The sequence below is a fragment of the Macaca nemestrina genome, chromosome 5 (assembly GCF_043159975.1).
Source record: "Macaca nemestrina isolate mMacNem1 chromosome 5, mMacNem.hap1, whole genome shotgun sequence".
In the NCBI taxonomy this organism is placed as follows: Eukaryota; Metazoa; Chordata; class Mammalia; order Primates; family Cercopithecidae; genus Macaca; species Macaca nemestrina.
In genome coordinates, this window is record NC_092129.1 from 162,081,003 (window position 1) to 162,094,380 (window position 13,378).

General features: G+C 39.1%; 1 protein-coding gene across 37 annotated transcripts in view; it reads right to left on the reverse strand.

The window, feature by feature from the left end:
* The window catches only part of LOC112426759 (uncharacterized), a 551,288-nt gene that overhangs the window by 210,071 nt on the left and 327,839 nt on the right, over positions 1-13,378 (reverse strand). The window contains exon 8 of one of the 37 annotated variants that reach the window (XM_071097551.1): positions 34-5,246. The exons of the other annotated variants lie outside the window; for them this stretch is intronic. The gene's annotated coding sequence lies outside the window, so the exon portion shown is untranslated. Of the gene's footprint in view, positions 1-33; positions 5,247-13,378 lie in introns of those variants that run through there. 37 annotated transcript variants of the gene reach the window in all.

The window sequence follows — 13,378 nt, forward strand, 5'->3', positions numbered from 1 at the left end:
GCAAACCACCATGGCACACATATAAAACAAATCTGCACATTCTGCACATGTGTCCCAGAACTTAAAGTAAAATTAAAAAAAAAAAAAAATCCAGAAAGATTGTCCAGCCTCAAGGTTTATATTATAATGGCTATAAACAACAAAAACATAAACCTATTTTCCAAAGGTTTCCCAATGTACTACAGAAGAAACAAACATACAAAATGACTTTGATATTTCTAAAAAGGATAACTTAACATTTAAAAAAAAAAAAAGTTAATGAAAAAACAAACACTCAATGCTTACTGCCTTAAGAAAAAACCATTTGGTGAACCACATTTTCCCCCAAAGCTATTTAAACACCAAGATTCAGAAGTAAACCTTATTTAGATGAGTTTCTAGTCAACGAATTGACCTACATAATCTAAATTATATAAATCAAAAAGCTAGGCAATATCCTCGAAGGACGGGGCTAAAAATGGTTTAAAGTTTTTCAGCCTAGGGATAAACATGAACTACAAGAGACATAAATTTTCCTGAACACTTTGTATCACACAGCTAAGTAGAGAGGATATTAATGTTTAATTTTTAAAGTTATTTAAAAATGAATTTCTATAAGTATTATAAAAACAACAAGCTCTAATTTTGGCCATAATCATGGTAAGTATTCACGTGTTAGCAATCAGATTTCAAACTAAGACTTTATAGATGCAGCTCTTGGGTTAATTACCCTCTGACAATACACTGTTAGTAATACTGTGTGTGTAGAGCTGTTGGGCTCCTACTGGTTCAAACATGGCTTTGAACAGCCTGTGTTAATGAAAACTCTCCTTTCCAAAGATTCTTATGGGTCACTCTTACAAGAATCCTGTATTAGAGCCAGCAAACAGCCTCATGCACCAGATCTGAAACTGTACATTTTTCAGGCATTACATGAAATTTTCTTATACAGTTCCCTATTAAAATGGTTTAAATTCCAAACCAAGCCTTGGGAAACAGAGCTTACACTATCTCGAGCCTTTCTATAGCATTGGGCAATGGGATGAGAATGCCGCAATGAAAAGACAAAAGTAGTGTTAAACTCTCACACTGGAACAGCAAATTAATCTTTACTATGGAATAGAGACAAAGCCCTTTGTTATCATCAACTGTGAAATATTCTTCTTTTTTTTTTTTTTTTCTCTTTTTTGAGACAGAGTCTCGCTCTGTCTCCCAGGCTGAAGTGCAATGGCGTGATCTCAGATCTGCAACCTCCGCCTCCCAGACTCAAGCGATTCTCCTGCCTCAGCTTTCCGAGTGGCTGGGATTACAGGTGCCCACCACCACACCCGACTAATTTTTGTATTTTTCATAGAGACAGGCTTTTGCCATATTGGCCAGGCTTGTCTCGAATTCCTGACCTCAACGGATCCACCTGCCTCAGCCTCTCGAAGTGCTGGGATTACAGGCGTGAGCCACCGCGCCTGGCCAACTGCGAAATATTCTTATGACAATTTTGATTTTACAAAATTAGGTTTTAGTCGTAGCCCCTGCAGGCATTTTCCTGTTGCATTCTGGATTAACCCATTTTTTTAGTTAATTCCTGTCAAAATGACAAAGGAGAATTGATTTCTTTCAGTGAGGTATCCTTATAAATGGGAGAATCTGTGTTGATTGATGGGGTGTTAAAGAAAAGAACCGTTAATGGATTTGTAAAAAAATAGATAAATAAAGCAAAATCTCCACTTATGACCACCAATTGATAACAGCAGCTCTTTTTTCATCGGAAATTTTTTTTTTAGTTTAGAAATTTTTAAAGCAGTCCAACTCACTCATCACTCTACTTATTAATAAAATACAGCTTTATTTAAGCAATTCCCACTGAGATGGCCCAAGTTAAAGGTCACTCAGCATGGTTATCATAATACTAAATAAGTTAAAAATTTAAAAGTCAAATGGAAAACATCATTTAAAGCTATGCTGTGCTGTAATGGAAAAATCTGAGGCTCTGCAGTCAGGTGATCTAAATTCAAATTCCAGTTTGGCACTTATTAAGCACTGTACTAAAGCTGTCTGAGCCTCAGTTTTCTCATCTCCAAAATGTGCAAACCCTTAGCCTTGCAGAGTAATTGCACTACATAAGGTAATAAAGGTAAAATATCGGATATACAGCATAGAATACAATAGCTCTTCACTAAGTAGCAATTTTTATTAGTATTATTGTTTAGAACAAAACTTTAAGAATATATTATTTTAAATTATATTATTTTTTCATGCCCATACTAACCAGGCAAACTAAAAATTGTATTTAATGGGCTGTCTGGGGCTCCTCAGTACAAAAAAAAAAAAATCTAGCTTTTGAAATTGTTGGTTTTGTTTTCATAAGGGAACTAAAAACAACACTGGATTTTAAAATGCATTTATATTAGGTAGGAATATATTTCTAAGGTCTTCCCATTACATGGATTTAAACTATTATGAATTTAGAGCAGTAAACACATCCCACTGCTGCTAAGTATTTACCACAACCTCAGCAAAAATGAGATGAGCCACCAAATGTCAGTGTGACTGCAACCTGGACTCAAGCAAAAGTTAACTGCTCTCGAATTCCCCTTCCTGGAAATACTGATGGAGAAACAGAACTGGTGCCAGAAGACTGGAGATGGGGGAAATGAGTTCCCACTTTGAAGAAGACAAGAAAGAAAAACAAAAAGGAAAAGAGAATCCCAATACTGCACACCACCAGTGAGTTTACTGTTGATCCTGGACAAGATTCTTGGCAGAGTGTTAAAAGAATGGTTTGTGACTACTCAGAAAAGAAAGCATCAGTCCTGGCGGACAGTGTGGGTTCAATAGGGATGAAACAAACCTCATTTCCTTCTCTGACAAGGCTGGTAGCCTGGCAGATCAGGGAAACACTGTGGACATAATATATTTGAACCTGAGTAAGGAATCTGACAGGGGCTCCCAGGACAACTTAAAGGACATGATGTGAAAATATGGGCAGAAGGCTAGGGCAGTTTATTAGACTAATAAACACATGAGCCAAAGGCTGTCAACATCCAATCAGTGCCACTCTCTGGAAGGTCCCTAGAGACAGGGTTTTGTCCTTGGTCCCTTTGCTTCATCATTTTTTTTAAAAACAAATGATCTGGATGAAGCCAAAGAAAGAATATTTATCATATTTTCAGGTTGCTTAATTAAAACTAATATTTATGTGGTGCTTTATTTTTTCAAACATCTCTATGCACACTATTATTCTTTACCTTCACAACTATTCGACAGGGGAGGTAGAACATTTTATTTTCCATTTTACAAATGAGAAAACTGAAGCTTACTGCAGTTAAATTATTCATGTAATGTAACAAAGCCGGAACACAGTAAAGCCAGGATTTAACCTCATGTATCGAGTCTTTTTGACTTCACATTGGGACCAAAACCTGGGACAGGCAACAGCTATAGATGCAGGATTCAAAAAGATTTTGACAAGCAGAAGCAAGAAGCAATATCTGATTGATAACTTCAAATAGATTCCCAGTGTGCCCATATAGGTAACATTTTGTCCCCAAGGATGTCCTGAAACATTCAGCTCAATATGATGTGTGAGATGGTACATTCACTAATACAACCAGGCCGTGCTACATATCTAGAATAAAAAGGATCATAGTCTCCCCCAACTCTTGTCACAACACACCTGGGTAAAGAGGTTCACCCATTAGATGTGATCTTTAAGAGCCTTTCCCGCTCTGGGGTAGCATTATTCTAGTACAAGGCATAGGATGGTTTAAATGAAGCTGTTTTGAGAGGAAATGCTCACAGCTTGGTCATGTAACCATCACAGAACTATACAAGAAAACAGATCACAGAGGCTGAAATCCAGAATTCCAAGTTTTAGAGTTTATTCAGTAGTCAGTTGTAAATTTTAAAAAACAACAATATTCACAGTAGTGATAAAGAAATACAATTTTCTCTTTCCTAGTGTTATATTAGTCCAGATTCCCCAAACACAGGAGAAGCATCTGTCAAGGGTGTCCTGCTGCTTGGAATACAATATGGAAAACCCAAGGACATTTCTGACATAAGGAAGTAGGAATAGTGACGTCGCCCCAGGCTTTCAACTGGCTGGAGCTTAGACCTCTCCTTCCTCTTTAACTTCTCTCCAGTGAAGCTCTATCAAGCAGTATCTTGCCTGCTTCTCCCACCAGCTCCCCGACCACCTCTCTCCACCCACAGCTAGACACATGCAAGAAAGAGTCTGGTACAATAACAGGAGGGAGGATCATGGAGGCAGCTTCTAGAACTTGTGAAACATCCTAAGAGGCCCATTCCTTGTTCTCATCCTGACCAGGTGCCAATCAAGCTTGGATTTCCAAGATCCAAGGCAAGAGGTATTCCATCCAAGACAACCAAATGGAGGGTTATGGCAGCCTACCAAAACAATAAAAAATATAAATTCTCCAAATAGCAAAGGAAATCCATATTTAAGCATATGCTCAACTTCCTATGCCAATATCTTCTAAACTTGTAAAACTGTACATGCCCTTTGATATCTAAATATCCTATTCTTGGTTCCACTTTTATATCAAGGTTTCTTCTTTCTAACTATATTCACAGATACTGAAGTTTCTGCCTCACAATATCTTATCTTCAGAACTTTTAAAACCCACTTTACATGTCAGATGCCATCTTTTGCTTTCCTCATTTTAAAGTGTATCCTCATCTTCTATTTCTGACTCTTCCCACTAGTTTTCTTTTTCGCAGCTTCCTGTGATCAACACCAAAGGCGAAACGTATTAGGTAAACAGGCTGCCCCAGAGGGGAATGGAAGGGAAGAACTACTTAAATCAACACTACCAAACTCTGGTAGTCAAGGGTGTGTGGTATTTTTCCACAAGATGTAGTCTAACAGCTTACACTGGAGCAGTTCAAATACCTCCTGCTAGTGGCATTGCAGCAGCTCCAGCCATATGTACCAGAGTCACCAGCCAATGCATCTGATGCCAGGGAGAATCTGCAGTTTAATGAAATTCCCTACCAGTGCTGCAGACATACCCACAGCGTTATTTCATTTAACATCATATTAATGCATTTCAGGTCCTGAGTTTATGGCCTGTGCTGATTTTTTTGATGGCTGAGTTACGCCCACCAAGACAACATAACATCCAGACAGCAACCCCAAGGGCAATGTGAGGAGGATTTTCTGATTATGTCATCAAACAGGAAACCTCACGGAGACTCTGGGATTAATGCATTTTCCACTGGAGCTGAAAGCAGGCAGGATGCAGTCACTGGAAAGGAGAGAGGGAGGGAAAAACGTTGGTAGAGGTGGAGGTGGTGTTTTTTCATATAACATTTAAAGAAATCACTCATATTTACTCACATCCTTAAGCCTCCAAGCAAATAAAGATTTTAAAACTTCAGTTGAATGTGGGAATAAGCAAGCTATATAAGCACTGGATATGAATGCACCCCACAAAGAGTTTCTCTAAACCATGGCACCATTCTTGCTCCAGATGGCATGGAAAATAATTTATAAATGACAAAAGTTCAATGGGTGTACAGCAGCTGTTCAGTTTCAGCTCTTTGGCCACCCACTTCAGGAGAACTGAGAGCTTTCAATCAACTCTTGTCTCTCACAGGGCCTTCAAACAGCATCAGAACATGTGTACAATATGTTCTCAGAAAGTAGCTGGCCAAATACGAAAGATTAGAAAATCAAGTGAAATAGAAAAGAGAAATACATTCCATTTTCCTCAAAGTCCCAAGCAAGAACTAAGAACAAAGAAAACCCAAACTTTGCATAACCTTCTTTTTTTGTTTTTTGGTTTTTTGCATGTATACTCACAGTTTCCTTTGCCACAGAATGAGATCTAGAACTTCATCAGTGTTATTTTAATCGCATATAGTCAATATTTTCCTTGCCCACCTTCATTCACTCCTATAAACCCTTATGTTAAGAAAGCACTTCAGCTTAACCATGGGACAACCGCTACTTAGAAACCTAGCATCTCCCATTTTATATTTCTCTTCTGTTCTGAGCTGCCAAAAAAAACAAACAAATTTTAAAACACCACCATACTGCAAAATAAACATTATCCTCCCATTTTTTTTCAAGAAGAGTTGCTCAGTTGCTGTTCAAGTCTTGATAAATCATTTGCAAAAAGAGGTGAATAGAGATGATTATTCTAACCTAATTATTCGGCTTGTTTAAAACCAAACCTATCAAACTAATGCAACCTAAATAATTTGCCACTTTCAGAAGAGCCAGTTTCAAGGATGGCAACTGCAGTAGGTAAGGTTATAATTTAAGGAGAGAAAACTTTTAGGATAGTCAATGTTGTGAAGCCCATCTGCTATGTGGGCTCTCGGGCATGCACTCTTGATTGACTGCAGAAGCTTTCTAAATTTTAGCCCAACCAGGTTTACACTGGATAGAAATGTGGAAGGATGATAAACAGCTGTCATCCTTTGTGAGCTCCCAAACACAGGAAGGCAAGATTATATCACAGGAGACATGAACCCACCCACTCTCTCCTGCTTCAGCGTTTCTCTATAAATAGATCTCTTAAAGGAAGGGGCTCACTGGTGCCTTTGCAGTGACTGTTTCTTCATGCTTATAATACGCGTGGAGTCTGGTTACAAAAAGGGGGACAGAATCAGAACAACATCTTAACGAAGAAAACACTTCCTATTAAACCTTACAGCAAACAATTTTAAATGAAGAAATGTATAATCATAAAAGATGTTAAAGAACAACCAGAGCTGGCTGAACACAAAATTGTTCTCCAAGTTCACATTCAATTTCATGTAAGCCCTTGGTGGTGAGCCTTATCCAGTCATTTTTTATTACCATTGAGCTAACTGTGCAATCTGTAAATGATCTTTCAAACACTGTTCTATTTGCCCATCAATGGAGGAGAAACATAAGAATTGGGAGAGAAAACTGGTCAATAATTATATGCTTGAAGGGAGCAAGATCAAGAGAAACATTAAAACCAATCATCTTCCTTATTTTTTTAAAACACGTATATTTTCTGCACTTCCTGGCTGTTACTAGGAATAACAAATCAGCAATGCAGAGTAGAGTTCTTTTCAACAAGTAAAGGCATTTGGACATTTACCCAGAGCTGGGTAGTAGATAGAGAGATCTGGCAAGTGTTAAAATTATTCTCAAGATACTATGAGGATTAAATTTCATACTAAGAAAATTTTACTCACTGTGCAAAATATCTCTAGTTAAGCAAATTATTCAGAACTTGGGACTGAATACATTCAATAAAGCTGTCAAAAACACAAGGATCCATTGTCTCTTCTTTTTGCCTCAAGGAACTTAGACAGACAGCCACCAGACAGGCTTGCTGAACTCCCTGAGGCCTTCAAGGGTGAATTTCTGTAGGACAATCTCCTGACTACAAAATGAACTTAAACAAGTAGTTCTGTAACTTAAGACTCCCTGCCTTAGGATTTCTTTTTAAATTAGCTTGAGTTTGTGGCTGCTCTTTACGTGGTCCACTCACCAGAGAAACAACAATCAAAACCAGTGAGTGCCACGGTCAGTGTATTTAATAAAATGATAGCTATTTAGAATACAGATTCTGAAACCAGGTAAAGTTGGCAGCGACCAACACCGTTATATACACTAGAGCAAACACATAATATGTCGCTCTCCCAGAGTTTCCAAAGCACATTACGCATGCCGGAACCTCTTCCAGCTATCAGATCTGGCTACCTTTTATGGCAATAACCCAATTCATACTGTTTTAACCCAATTTAACAGATTATCAAAAGCAGATCATCACAATGACCCTAGATCATCGCTGTCCTATAGAACTTTCTGCAGTGATGGAAACACTCTATATCTAGGCTTTCCAGCCTGGCTGTCCCGAGCAACATGGAGCTATTAAACATTTGAACAGGGCTATTGTGACAGAGGAACTAAATTTTTACTTTTATCTATTGTCAATCAATTTTACTTTAAATTTAAATAGCCATAGATTTTCAGGGACCACCATATTGGACAGAATGGCTCTAGGAGGCTAAATTAGTAGAGAACAAACAAACAAACAAACAAACAAAAACCACCACTCGAATCCTGCTTCAAAACCATTTTAAAATCTGGAATGGAAGAAAAATTTTGAAACTGGAATTACAATTCAATTATAACCGACCGAACATGCAACGGGCTCTCAAAATCACTGAGACAGTAGCAGGGCGCAATAATCTAAAGATGTCTGTGTTTTAAAGCATTGTGTCATTTGATTTTCCACAAACTGGAATATTTTGCATATAATATTAGGCTCCTTTATAAAGGCAACCCATCATTGAAAAAAAAAAAAATCACGGGAATCAGGCTGTTCTATGAGTATTTTAGGAAGGAAAAGTACAATTGAAAAAATATTCATTTCACTCTGTTGGTATTGCTCGCCCCTAATTTTAAGAATGAGAAGATGATAGAAAAGGCCTTTGTCTAGCACTTTACAATTTGCATTCTTGTACCTTGACAGACATAACAGTGAGTTGAGTTTGTCAGGTGCAAACAGTGTTTTCACACTTCTTATAGAAGTGTGCCTTCATTAGTATTCATTTAATTAAGTCATAACACCAGAAAAGATCTGGTAGTGAGTTTCAGCACCCATACTATCCATAGCTAATGACAAAAACAGAGTGCTGGATCTTGAACCTGTAAATAATATTTCAAGCAGAAAATATGGTATTGATATAAAAGGACACAACATGACCCTAGATCATTGCTGTCCAATAGAACTTTCTGCAGTGATGGAAACACTCTATATCTAGGCTTTCCAGCCTGGCTGTCCCGAGCAACATGGAGCTACTAAACATTTGAACAGGGCTATTGTGACAGAGGAACTAAAGAACCCAGGATTCATGATCTAATGGACAACTGAATTGTGGTCCTACAACTCTCTCTCTGCGTACAACTGTGAGGAAGTCAATCTTGCTAAACCTCAGTTTTCTAATCTGAAAAATGGGGATAATACTGTAATACTAACTTAATGTTAAGTAAATCCTGGATAGAATGCCCTGCATAAAGCAAGCATATAATAAATGTGTGCTTTACTAGGCACATTATAATAATAATATCGTTTTTAGTTATTGTGAGTTACAAAAACTCTGGGGCAATCACCATTGTTTTTTTTTTCCCCCCAGGCTGGAGTGCAATGGTGTGATCTTGGCTCACTGCAACCTCTGCCTCCTGGGTGCAAGAGATACTCCTGCCTCAGCCTCCCACACCATCCCATTTTTAAACCACTCTTGATCATAAATGGACAGATAAAATCCAATTACTCAGGGTTTTTTTTTTTAACTTCTTTACCACAGGACTAGTGAGAGGCTTTGATGCATTCATTCCCTGATATTCAAGACACTGCTGTCATTAACACAGTAAGAAGGAAATAACCACTTCATTCAACAGTCTTTCCAATTCTTACAAACATGCTATCTTAATTTCCTCAGATGTTGTCAGACATAAGGTTTCTTTTGCAGGAGAGATTAATGAGGCAAGAAGCAGACATAAAGGCATAGACTCTAAAGAATTTTAAGCCGAAGGAAACTTACTTAAAGACCATCTAGTCTAATCCTCTAATTTTGTTTTTTTGGAACCTAGGTCCTGGGAGGGTAAAATTGCTTGCCCTAAATTTCTGAAAATTCTATTCCAGTGCTTTTCCCGTCTTAAAATCTTGCATCAAAAGTTGACATCAAGATATACTTTGGGTTCAGTGGTTCTGTGATCACGATGTCTGTTTCCTGGGGCTTCTAAACTGATGATGGCAATAATTAAATTATAGAAAACTATAATGTATATGCACAAAAACATGCATCACAAGCATCGGCTGCTCTTATTAAGTTTATATTATAAGTGAATGACCCAGATCAATAATTTGGATGAACACATAGAATATAAACTTTGGTAAAAAGCACACACACACACACACACACAAAGAATACAGAAGGATACACACACACACACACACATATATATATACGAGAAATCTGTTAGATGTTAAAGATAAATTCAAAACTTGTGATTTTATTGTTTCAGTTTCCAAGCAATTGTTTTAGAAATTACACTTATATCCCTCTCTTCTTGTATTCAATGTAAATCTAAAACCACATTTGACGTGCTTTAAAACCAACAGGTTCTTTCCACTAAACAAGCTGATTCTTAAGAAAGTGTAGAATAAAGAAGTCAAAAATTGTTTTCTTACTTGTAAAGCTCCCTAAGGAAAAAGGTTTAAAGAGAATCTTGAAAACCACTGGCTAAAATATATTTCAGATATTATCAATGATATTTTCTTATCTATTTGTCAATGTTTTCCATTTGCTGATTTGATTAAATTCCTGCCCATTCATCTTCTTATGGGAAAACAAAAACTTAAAAGCAGCTTTACATAAAGAAGTGTGTGTGTGTGTGTGTGTGTGTGTGTGTGTGTCTGTGTGTTGGTTTTGCTGACAGGCTTTGAGCCTTTCCCCATCTTTATTACCCTGTCTCTGGTAACAGGTTCCAGAGTAGTGTTCAGATCACATTAGAAACCTCATTCTCCTTTCCTGCTATCTATTCCCAAATTTTAAATGCATACTACTTTGGGCCATCATCAGTGAATGATGGAAAGAGTACATGCTTTAAAATCCAACAGACCTTTGAAACCAGCCTTCCCCAACTATTAGCAGAGTAAAATAAATTTTAATTTTCTCTTGTAAAATACATGTATAATGTCATAGGATAATTGGAGAATTAATGAGATAATACATAAAAAACATCCAGTGCAACATATAAAAGATAATACCCCCCAAAATGGCAAATATCATGATCTTCAGCAACAACTGACAAGAGTTGCAATATTTACAACAATGAAAGTTTGAAGAGGAAGAAAACAAAATTCCATCTTTAAGGGGCTTTCAAGCCAAGTGAAGAGGCCCAATCTACTCATCTGGAGATGAGGGGCAGTGCGAAGAAGATAGAGCCACCCACCAAGTACAAGGGGTAGCAGAAAAGAGAAGCGTTCAAGAGGAAGGCGTGGTCACAGTTGGAGAAACTCCCTGGAGCAACCAGAACTTGAACTGTGAACTAAATTGCAAGTCAGGCTTGAATATACACCAGGGAGCAGGAGGGTCATTCCTGGCAGAGATGTAGCTGCAGCCTAAGCTAAAAGATGCGTCTTGTGGGTCTGGGGGAAGCAGGGTAAGTCTTCATGTAGGAATCATGATGGGCAACTAAGTGCAATTCAGACTGGGCAAGCCTTGAATGTGAAGCTAAGAAGTTCAAGCGTATCCTTCAGTGGCTGGGGAAGCATTGAACATTTCTCAGCAGACAGCACTATATACACAGTGGTCACCGAGAAAGATTCAGTGGCAGGAAAATTTGAAGGTAGGGTGAGAAGAGAGGTGCTGAAGGAGTGGAGACCACAGTTTTAACCTACACAGTGGGCTGGATCCATGTGCTATTTCACTCCGGTTAAATACACTAGACTGGAAATGAAAGGACGTACACAGTATACAAAGCAAATGCTTACTCTTTGTCCACTGAATCAGAGAAAAAAGTGGCAAAGTGATGGTGCAGGCCTTCTTAGGGTTACACAGACAGGGAGGGAGGCACGGCCCAGAGAAGTAGGCTAGGGAGAGGTAGGGGCCAGGAGGAGGACAAGCAAGGTTTGAATCTGTGGTCAATCTCAAAGGATTAAAAGGCCTGTAAGCAGGATTACAAACAGGGATTAAGGTCCTGGTAATGGACAAGGCAGGTTGAGGCCTCAGCAGGGATCAGAGCCCAGCTATAGAAAAGCCTAGGCCAAGAATGGGAGGGCTATAAGAACATATCATAAGAAAGTCCATCTCTATCTGATCCAGCAAAAAGAAAAATTAGACTATATTAAGTTATTCGGGTCTTGCCTTACAATGATGATTCTTCTAGGTATAAAACCCAAGGGCCAATCAAGGTAGATAGGGAGGTTCTCATCTCCTACACAGCTATACCTTCAGTTTTAGAAGATTCATCTCTTCCATTTCCTGCTACAGCCACTGTGTACCCAAATGGCTTAAGGGCTTGGCGCCTCTGTGTATGAAGCCTGAGTTCTGACTCATAAGTCTTAAAAAGATAGCTAAGGCTGACTCCTTCATCCTGGGCTACAGCTGCAAAGAAGACAGACACATCCCTTTCTTTTGCCGAGCTTACATTCAAATGGGGGAAAGGACAGATTATTTTAAAAGTCAGGCAAACAAATGAAAGATAACGTCAGAGATAGATTTAAAAAGGCAAGAATATAAACGTGATATGCTGGAGAGTATGGGGACAGAGCTGGGCAAGGCTATTTTGGATTGTGTAATCAAGAAGGTGAAATCTGAGCTGAGGGGAAAAGGAGCTCTGGGGACAAACAGCAAGAAGGAGCTTATATTTCTGGAAAAGAAAGAAATCAGTGTTGAAAGAAATTACCATGGAGGGTAATACAACATGAGCACCGATTACACGCCAGGCACTGTGTGCATTCATTACGTCCTTCAGCCTCCAAACAAGCCATCAAGTTGTTACTGTTTATACTTGATAGAAGAACACAAATAGGTTTATAAAAGCTAAATAAGCTGCCCAAGGTAAACAGTTAACAAATGGTCACACCAGAGTCCAGGTAAGCTTTGGGCCAGAAGCTTGCAAGATGGCTGGATAAAAAGACGGAGAGCAGGAGCCCAGGCCTGCTGGCATAGGTGATGAGCACTGCATTAAGGGACAGGAGCAGGAGCAGAAGAAACGTATAAGCCTGTGTGATGCTCCAGGGCATTCACAAACAGGACTTGGTGGACTAGACATGGTGAGGGATTGGCTTATAAACCTGAGTGTGTTGCTAACACTTAGAGGAATGGAGAGTTCTTTTTTTTTTTTTTTTTTTTTTTTTGAGACGGAGTCTCGCTGTGTCGCCCAGGCTGGAGTGCAGTGGCGCGATCTCGGCTCACTGCAAGCTCCGCCTCCCGGGTTCACGCCATTCTCCCGCCTCAGCCTCCGAGTAGCTGGGACTACAGGCGCCCGCCACCACGCCCGGCTAGTTTTTTGTATTTTTAGTAGAGACGGGGTTTCACCATGTTAGCCAGGATGGTCTCGATCTCCTGACCTCGTGATCCACCCGCCTTGGCCTCCCAAAGTGCTGGGATTACAGGCTTGAGCCACCGCGCCCGGCCAGGAATGGAGAGTTCTAAAGGGGGTCTGGGTTTTAGTGAAAGACACTGAACTTGGGTTTTGATGTGTTGACCTGATGGAATCTAGGTAGACAGGGAACAGCTGGGTAAAGAACTCCCAACAAGTGGGTAGAAATATGAAACTGAAATTCAGAAGAAAGGCTGACCCTTAAGATGTGGATCAGGAGTACCTTGGCCATATGGTGGATCAGTAGCATTTCTGTGTTTTCCTATAAGGTATAGT